This window comes from Rattus norvegicus, chromosome 13 (assembly GCF_036323735.1).
Source record: "Rattus norvegicus strain BN/NHsdMcwi chromosome 13, GRCr8, whole genome shotgun sequence".
NCBI lineage: Eukaryota > Metazoa > Chordata > Mammalia > Rodentia > Muridae > Rattus > Rattus norvegicus.
Genome location: NC_086031.1, coordinates 2,123,725 through 2,133,567, shown reverse-complemented (window position 1 = coordinate 2,133,567; position 9,843 = coordinate 2,123,725). Strand labels below are relative to the sequence as shown.

The 9,843-nt window shown below is 37.7% G+C and overlaps 1 pseudogene; it reads right to left on the bottom strand.

The window, feature by feature from the left end:
- Positions 1–3,946: 3,946 nt before the first annotated feature.
- On the bottom strand, positions 3,947–9,296 carry Gak-ps1 (cyclin G associated kinase, pseudogene 1; annotated as a pseudogene).
- Positions 9,297–9,843: the final 547 nt, after the last annotated feature.

Below are 9,843 nucleotides of genomic sequence, written 5' to 3'. Positions count from 1 at the left end.
TAGTCACGAGGAAAATATAAACTAACACTATTTTTAATTTCATCTTAACATTTATTAATACATTTGAAGCTGTCATCCAGTTTTCTTCCAACATTTTTCTACCCATGAAGTACCTCTCACTTCCCAAGACCAAATGTCATTTTTCTTGAACATTGTCTAAAATTTTCTCTTTCTGTGTGAATATGACCATGAATACTTTTTCACTTGGAGTTGATAAATTCTTCAATCCATGGTTTAGCATTTTCCTTAGTTTTTGAACATACTGAGCCTTTTGTGTCTTCAGATTTTTTCCACTTGAGGTAAGTACTTCTTCTCTATTTTCCTCTATCTCAGTCTCATTCTGTCTCCCTCCTCCTCTCCCTTTCCTTCTCTCTTTCTTCTCTCTATCTTTGCTTTGTCTTATTAATTTCTAAAGCACTTAAAAGGATAAATGAGGGGAGATAAATGTTTCTGTGGGTAAAGTTGTTTATCTACTTGATTAGTTTCAATCTCAGGAATCCATGTAATAGAACGAGGGAGCTGATTCCCACAAGTAACTCTGATGTCCATGCATAGGTTGGGGCACATGTGCAAGTAAACATATAGACATAAAAATAAATAGCCTTGAACTATTTGAAGTTCTTCACTGTCATGTATTTAATTAGATATCTTTAATTTAAAATGAAAATATCTCTACAAAATAATTATAAAATTGTTCTCCATTACAAAAATATTCTTAAGAACTTGTGATTCTTCTGAAATATAATGTGAATATCAAATGAAAGAAGTTTGGATACAAATATGTCTTAACTGGTAAAGTGATTGCAGCATAAGCATGAATCTTGTCACATAACTCACATAGAAATCTTGGTAAAATAGAATGCACTCATCTATGTGGCAAGTATTTTTACCCTTCATTAAATGGTTGTGCTCTGAAACAACCAGTGTGTGAGGCTGGATAATGGCTTGATTAATAATGTTCATGTTTTCAAGTTTGTATCCGTACTGACAAAAAAGTTCTTGTGCATTAGCACATGGCTATAACTTAAATGTTTTATAGGTGGCATCAGAGGGATCTGGTGATGGGTGGCTATCTAGTGCAGCCAAATCATCTAAACCAAGGAAACTGGGAGAGACCTTACTTCAGTGAGTAAGTAGAGTGACTGACATATAGATACACACATACACTGAACACATGGATACAGATACATGGATACACACACATGGATACACACAAATACATACTATATACACATGCTTACATGTACAACAGCCAAACACAAAGAAAAATACACATGCACATACAATCAAACATTACCTGAACACATACAGGAATATAAACACAGATTCTCACCCATGTGTAATCATAATCACATGGGCAAATGAACGTGTGTTCACATGCAACAGGCTCACATACATATATACACATATAATCACACAAACACACACATGCATATGTCAAAACATAAGATTTGTACTAATCAGAATTAAAAACTCTTCCAGCTCCCAAATCATTCATTCTCAAGTGCCACAAGTCATTCAGTACACGAATATTGTTGTTGTTATTGTTGTTGTATATTGTTTTGCTTTGTTTCTGATAATAAAAATCCCTGTTAGCAGAAGCTCAAATTTTGAAAAATAGGCCATGATTATAGTAGTAACCATTCTGCAAATGGTCTGAAGTGCAGCTTCACCCATAAGTTCTAATGATTCCTTATTGGTATCAGTTCTTCACATTACTTTTGACTGTGATGAAATGAGGGTTTACACACACACACACACACACACACACACACACACACACACACACACAGGTGGTACATGGCTCAATGGATCCTGTCTCAAACAAAATGTGACAACCAGAATCTAATACTATCTTCTTCCATCCATGTGCATTACCTAGCATACATGCACATGAACACAAGTATACACACAGCATCTAACTGTGCTGGAAAGCTGTTAACTTGAAAAAAGGGAGTCTCAAATTTAAAATATCATCCATAAGATCAGGCTTTAATCATGCCTGTAAGTCACTTTCTTATTTAGTGATTGATAGGAAAAGGCCTAGCCTATTTTCAGTGGGTCCAACCTTATTCTGGTAGTCTTTCGATAAGAAAGTAGGCTGACTAAGCCATGGAAAGAAAGTCAGTAAGTTACACCTCTCCATGGATTCTCCATCACTTCCTCCTTCCAGGTTAGTGTCCTGTTTTACTTTCTGTCCTGACTTCTTTTAATGGTGAACAGTGATATAGAAGTGGAAGTAATGTAAACTCTTTCATCCCAAGGTGCTTTGTCATAGTATTTTATCATAGCAAGAGTAATCCTAACTAAGGCACTTATAAACAATACTGAGAAGAAATATTCAGCTTGTCTACCCTTTGATCATGTCAAAGAAACATTAACAATTACTATGTTCATTGGAAAGTATAAAATTACCGCACACTATACTCCTCTGGAAAGAGTACTCTTTTAGACAATGCTCCCAGCAATACCCTCAAGGGAACTCTGAGGTAAAGATGTCATGTACAACTACATCAGAATTTAATAAATAATTGCTCAGAAGGAGTTCAAACCTATGTAAGTGTGTATAATCAAATAAATCCAATCATGTATTTAATAAGGATTAAAGAGTCACTAAAATGCTACAGACCTGCCTCAGTTAATATGGGTCTTGCCTTCTACTCTAGTTTCATTCCTGATGCTGTAATATAGACCAGAACTAAAAGATATGTAGGGAGGATTATATGTTAGATCATCTTACCCCATGACTAAGGGATGCCAAGGCAGGAATCCATAGCGAGCCACCTGGAGGAACAAACTGAAGCAGAAATGCCAAGGAATACTGCTTAATGTATTACTCCCTATGGCTTACCCAACACAGTTCTTATGTACTATGACTACCTGAAGAAATGTAAAAATGTGTAGTGCTGGCTGATCCCTCTTACATTAATTGTTAATAAAATAATCCAAATGCCCCACATACATGTTTACAAGCCTATCTGATTGGTACCTTTTTTGCCAATGAGATTCTTTCTTCCCACATGACTCATGCTATATCACGTTCAAAATAAATAAATAAATAAATAAATAAATAAATAAATAAATAGTGCACCTTAGAAGTCTGAAGATATGAATTGAATCTCAACATTCACATAGCAATTCTGTTGTGAGAATCCAAGTTATGATTCAGAGCTGGACAGAGGTTACAATCAAGTCCCTTGGGCTTGCTTAACAACCACCCTAGCATATTGGTGAGTTTCAGGCAAGTGTCAAATATATAAATAAATAAATAAGTAATATGTTAAGAAAAAAAATGCATTTACAACCCTACAAGTTTAGTCAGTATTTTGGTACTATAACATATTGCATGCTCTGTGATAATTATAAAAAGAGAATGAATTTGTAAATTATAAATTTTTTAAATTCAAGATATGGCATCAGGTTTGTTCAGCCCTGGTAGGAAACTCATAGTACCCAGATGGCTAAACATGCATTAATAAGAGCAGAAGGAAAAACTCATGATCCCAACCGGAAGCTGGAGATAAACAGAGTAAGGTATCTGGAGTTTTGTTAGGGTCAGAAACTTTGGAAATAATCCACTAGGAAAACCAAATTTGAGAGAGAAAAATGTTGCTTTATTAAAAAATCATGGTGATATCAGCTGGGTTCTGTATCTAAGCTATGTCTGGATCCAAGCTATGTCTGTGGTAGTAGAAAGGTGCAGGTGTCAGCGAGGACAGATCACAGAACAGCCCTTTAAAGCATGAAAAAACATACAAAACAAAACAAAACAAATTTGGTGGTTTAGTGGCAATCTTATACATGTGTGTAGTATGTTCCCAACTCCTTTCCACACCTGACATCTTCAGTTGATTATTATTATTATTATTTTTGCCATCGGAAAATAATTTAATTCTGTACAGATGATTGGCAAACTTATCAGAGTAGGGTGTGGATGTACCCCCATATTTGAAGAAATGACAGGAGAAAAGTGCCAGCGACACGTGCCATTCAAGAGGTGACAGCGACCAGACACCAAGTAAATCACAAATTGTGACAGCTGTGGAAGGAATATAAATCAACACTTTTCCTCTGGGACAAGAAAAAGAAAAACAAAACAACAAATATCAGATCTGAGGAATGTTTTCTCTCCCAGCCATGGAATGGTATTTGTCCATGATGAATGCAGGGATGATTGGGAGTAGATGGTCCAGGCCCCTGCGGCGATATCACCTGCCACACCTGTTATGGTCCCATTTGTGCCTCAGTCAGGCCAGCAGCATTCAGGATTCATAAGCAGCTCCTGTAGTCACAGTCATCACAGGCCTCAGAAGAGGGGCTTTGAGCCCTGGTTTTCAAACTCAGACCATGCATCATTCAGCTCCATGAAGATCATCTTGGCAGACTGTTCATATGGCTGCCCTGTGGCACTACCAGCGCTGCACGGCAGTACTGCTTCTTCACCTGCTCTGGAGTCACCAGGTCAGCCATACTCACAGGTGTCCAGCGGCTCTCCCCATCCCACAATACTGTGTGCAGAGTGGACAGCAGTGCACGAATATTCCTCTCTTTGCCTTCAATCCAGTCCAAAAGCTTCAATTTGAATGGGTCTGTATCTCCTGCAAGTTCCTTTTTCTGCATCTCTGCCATGGTCTTTGGCCCCTTCTTGTCAGACTTAGAGAAGCCTTGATTAGGCAGCAGATCTTCAAAATCATTTTCTGAGACCTTTGGCTTTTCGGCAAAGCTGGGCGCACAGACAGCTCTCTCTTCTTGGGCCCCAATCACACTAAAGTGAGACCTTAGTTGTTCAGAGGCTCTGGGGGCTGGCTTAGCCTGCGGGGGCCATGAGGTTCTAGGGTCTGTGGGATGAGTTGTCTGCCAGGAGCTGTTGCTTTTGTGAGTGGTGGCTGATGTGCCAATGAATCTCCCTGCAGGAAGTCCAGCAGGCAAGCCTTGGAGGCTAGAGCTGAGATCACTGAGATCAGCAAATGGTCCGGGTTCTGAGACTTCGTTTGGCTGGGGTTGGGGCCTGGAGGGGCTGGGTGACCTGCAGAAGAGAAGAGGGTACCTTCTGATACTGGAATGGAGGCCGGCCCAGGTATACCAGTTTCAGCCCACGTATCCCATCCTTCTAGCAGATCTGGGTGGCTGGATGAAGCAATCACCTTGTTGGGCTCTGCTGGCAGATCTCCCAGGTGCAGGAAGGCAGAGCTGCAGGATGGGGGTGGGCACTGTGTGTCGATGGGAAGGCAGTTGAGGAAGCTACAGAGTCAGAGTTGAGAAACTCATCAAAGAGATCAGGCTTGGAGCAGGGCTGGGTGTGCGAGTTAGATGACAGCAGGAACTGGTCAAATGGGTCCACAGTGTCAGGGACTTTTCCTTGCAGGTTGCTCTCTTCAGTTGATTATTACTTATCTAGTAACTCAGATCTCATATCTGATAAACCAAGACCAGCCAATCAGAGCATATTTAGATGTTACTGGGTTTCAGGGTTTACTGGGTGCTAACCCACAAAGCACAGGGCAAGATATTGTGGTCTAAGTTCATAAGGTTTAATCTGGGGCCAGAATCCAATTCTGGGAATTCAGCTTTTTCTGATAATTCAGCCCATGACAAGATAGGGTCTTTCCCTACGACAAGAAACTATATATGAGATGAGAGCTCAGAACCTAAAGTGTCCCTAACTGTTTAAAATAGCAACTCTCATGATAAACTAGGGTATCTGTACTGAATAGTTTTATGTCAACTTGAGATGAGCTAAAGTCAACAGAAAAAGGGACTTCCACTTAAGAGAATGCCTACATATAGGTTGAAATCAAGTCTTTAGTGCATTTCTTAGTAATTGATAGTGGAGGGCCCATTCATTTTAGCGAGGGAACTGCCAAATGTTGACAGCATCATCCCTGAGCCTAGCCTTTTAGGTTCTTTATGAAAATGGCTGAGCATGTGTGAGGAGCAAGCCAGTAAGCAACACTCCTGTGTAGCCTTTACATCAGCTCTTATCTCCATGACCCTGCCCTGTTAAAGTTCCTATCCTGTGTTCCTTTGGTGAAGAGTAATATGGAAGTAAAGGTCAAATGAACCTTTGCATCCCCAAATTGTTTTGATCATGGTGTTTCATCACAGCAATATTAGGCCTAACTAAAAAAATCCCCTTTGATAAACATTCTAATCTCTTCTGAAGGTCATAGTCCTGATTGAATTTTTAATCTCTCAACAGGCTCTGTCTCTGATAAGTGGCTTGTCTCTTCTTTCTTTTTAAATCAAATTTATCTATTGTATATAAGCATACATACGCAACATACCACAGCACATATATGTTAGTCAGAAAACAACTTATGGAAATTGGTTCTACCTTTCACCATGTAATTCCTAAGGATGGAACTCTGTCATTATTCTTGACCAAGAAACACACTACCTGTTGAATCAACTAACCAGCCCTGAATGTCACCACTCATTGCTTTCATACTGAGGCCCAAATGTTGTATACATAACCCTAAGGACAAGCTATACCTTGCTTGCTATACTGTAGTACTGTAACACAAGAACATATACTCATTTTTGAGGCACAGGCTTAAAAGCATCTACATTTATCTTCATTCATTTGAATCCTCTTTTTCTCTCTCTAACCTCATATTGACATTCTAATTAAAGCATAATCTGTACCTACATAATTATCCAATATCTATGATGTCAAGTACAGTGGCAGACATTACTCAGGTTCTATGTCTGTGTAACCTGAGAGCTAACAAGGAAGATACAAATATATCCCAGGGCTTGGTGGATAACTAGTTTACCGAAATTAAGGATCCTAATGAGAGATCATGTCTCAAAAATAAAGGTAGGCAGCTCTTGAGAAACAAACAACATATAAGGTTGTTCTCTGTCTTCCACATGCTCCCCCCCCAAACAGACACACTAATTTGAGACCCAGTTTTATTAAGCTTGTCATACAGACCATCAATAAGTTCTCACATCTTCCAACCTTCATTTATTATCTTGATTTCTACATTACCATCAATAAGTTCTTTATGCATATAATCTTCAACACATTTCTTTTAAATGTCATCTCCTTGTTATTAGAGTCCTCTGGTGGTTAAAAAGAAAGATAATTCATTCAAGCTATAATAATAATAAAAAACAATGAATGTAGATACCTGGTGTGAGTTCTTGGACTTCTCAGTTCCCTTAATTGAATAATGGAAATCCTCTCACTTCTTGATTTAAATTATAACTGAAAGGATGAAGACCAGCCCTTGTGTTACTCTAGGATGCCTTTCCTAGGTGCATGGGTCTTACTTTGCTCATTATCAGTGTGCCCATTAACTTTGATAGAATGTGTGATCTGTGACATTTCCCAGAACACTCTTAGACCTTAATTCAACTCATTTCCATTGCTTGGGACAAGGAAAAAGAGACCCTATGTAATTTCTTGACTCTATACTTACAGAAAATCCATTTACTGAAAGGATGAAGATTAAGAGACCTTGAGTGTTTTCTTACTTCCAGAAATGCTTTATTATTGTTATATGCATTTTTAACAAGATTAAAGGTAAATAAGTTAAACAAAATAATGGGAGAAGACTGCATTCATCTGGCACTGATATAAAAGTAAGATCAAAGTTTACAAAAACACAGAGTAACTATATAATTTTGGTTTGATCATTACTATTGATTTCCAATTTGAAAGCATAAAGAAGACATTTCTCGAGGTATGTCTCCGGAGTATTTATTTGGATAATTGAGATAAATATTCTCATTGTTTTTAATGGACCCACATTATCCCTTGCTGTAGTTCAGGCTTGAATAAAAAGTAAGTAATGAGCTCAAGTTAAATGTCAAACCTGCAGCAATCATTTATCTCCCTAATTTCTGGCTGTGCCTACAATGCAACTAGTGAACTGCCTCATGTGTCTCCTGCTATGCATTCCCAACTATCATGGACTGTCCTCTTAAATTCTGAGCCAAAATAAACCCTTCTTTCTCAAGTTGTTTTTGCTGGCTATTTTGTCACAACAATGAGAAAGTAAACTAACACAAATGGTTGACACTTATTAACATCGAGAAACCATTCTAGAAATAGTGTCAATGTTATCAATTTTGACTTAATGAGTTAAATTAATTACTGAAATTCTGCATGTTTTGTAAGTGACAGAGTTAGATTCAGCAACAACAAGAACATCATCATCATCAACAACAAAAACAACAGCAAATTATATTTGTATTCTTAATCTATAAGTTTTACTCTTCAGATCACAACTAGAGATGCAACTTTGTATTCTCCATTTTACCAAAGCTTTTTTCTTGGAAATAAGATATCTAGAATGCCCAGTCATAAATGTAAATTAACGTAAACAATTTCAAATATATATATTGAATATGAAGTTTCATTTAGGTCACAGAAATGTGTATACATGCAGGTATAAACACATACACATACACACACAGAAACACATACACACATATACAAACACACACCCATATGGAAATAGAGATAGAGAGAAGAAAGAGAGAGAGAGACAGAGACAGAGTCAGAGTCAGAGACAGAGAGGCAGGAAACAAAAGAGAATTGTTATCAAGTTCAAAGATCCTTACTTCAGATCCCTAATGAAGAGTTAATCACAGTAAAATATTTCCTGAGTTTCTACCATGCATTGTAAATTGTTAAGTGAGAGCTATCCAGTGTTGCAACTAACATGCTATTATCATATAGGAGGTTATTGATGCTGGTGTTTACAAGTACTACTCAAATATTTGTGCTACCGTGAATCTTCTAACAAGTGCAAACAGGAAATGTAAGAACAATGGAACTGTGTTGATGGTATGGTCACATAAGAGTGGATAAAAAAAAGTTGTCTATTAATCTTTAACTGGAAATAAGGAATTGAAACTGAAATCAAAGTTTATGTCTAAATATATGTTAAACACTAGCACAGAGTAAATTTTGTCTAAAATCTAGTGAATGAACCAAGGCAAGAGAATCCTAATAACCTCCTATGTACCTAGGAGAGTGTAGAGGCCATTGAAAGAAGCAAGACATAAACATAGGCCATTTTGTAGAGAAATGTGGGCAATTGGACTAATATATAATGTAAGCAGCAAAAGAAACAGATAAACTATAAATCCTGCAGCCAGTTCCCTCATGTGCATGTGTGTACATGCTTGTATAATCAAGGAAGTGTGCTCATGCATATTTGTAATAAGTTGTGCATGCAAATGGAGAACAGAGATATAAATTGGGTTCCAATCAGATCAACTCTCACTGCTACCCCTCAGAGAAAGACACTAGCACTTGTCTTACCTGTGCGGACTCCCATGCTTGGCTTTTTGCCTGGGGATCCACATTTATCTGGAGAAACTGCACTTAGAACTTAATGTCTGTATGGCAGGCACCTAACCATCTGAACCATTTTCCCAGGTTCTTCAGGTAACTTCTTATATCGGAAAAAAAAAAAAATATATATATATATATATATATATATATATATATATATATATATTCAATAACAGAAGTCCTTTCTATTGCCTTCTGTTGTGGATAAAATGTTTGTAGAAGACACTTCAGTTTAGAAGATTTAAGATTTGGAATGGAGCCCTAATTCTGTGCCTGTCCTGATGATACAGAACAGAAGGACTGCTTCTGGTCAAAGAAATAAGACTCTGAGAAGTTTTCAATGGAGATCATGAGAGGTAATTTTAGAGGAAAAAGAGACAAACGAATAGTATCTTGCAACATTTCTAAGGTAAACGAGTATTCATTGGGCTGGTGAAATGGCTCAGTGGTTAAAAGCAATGACTGCTCTTCCAGAGATCCTGTGTTCAATTTCCGCAACTACATCGTGGCTCACAACCATGTCTATCAGG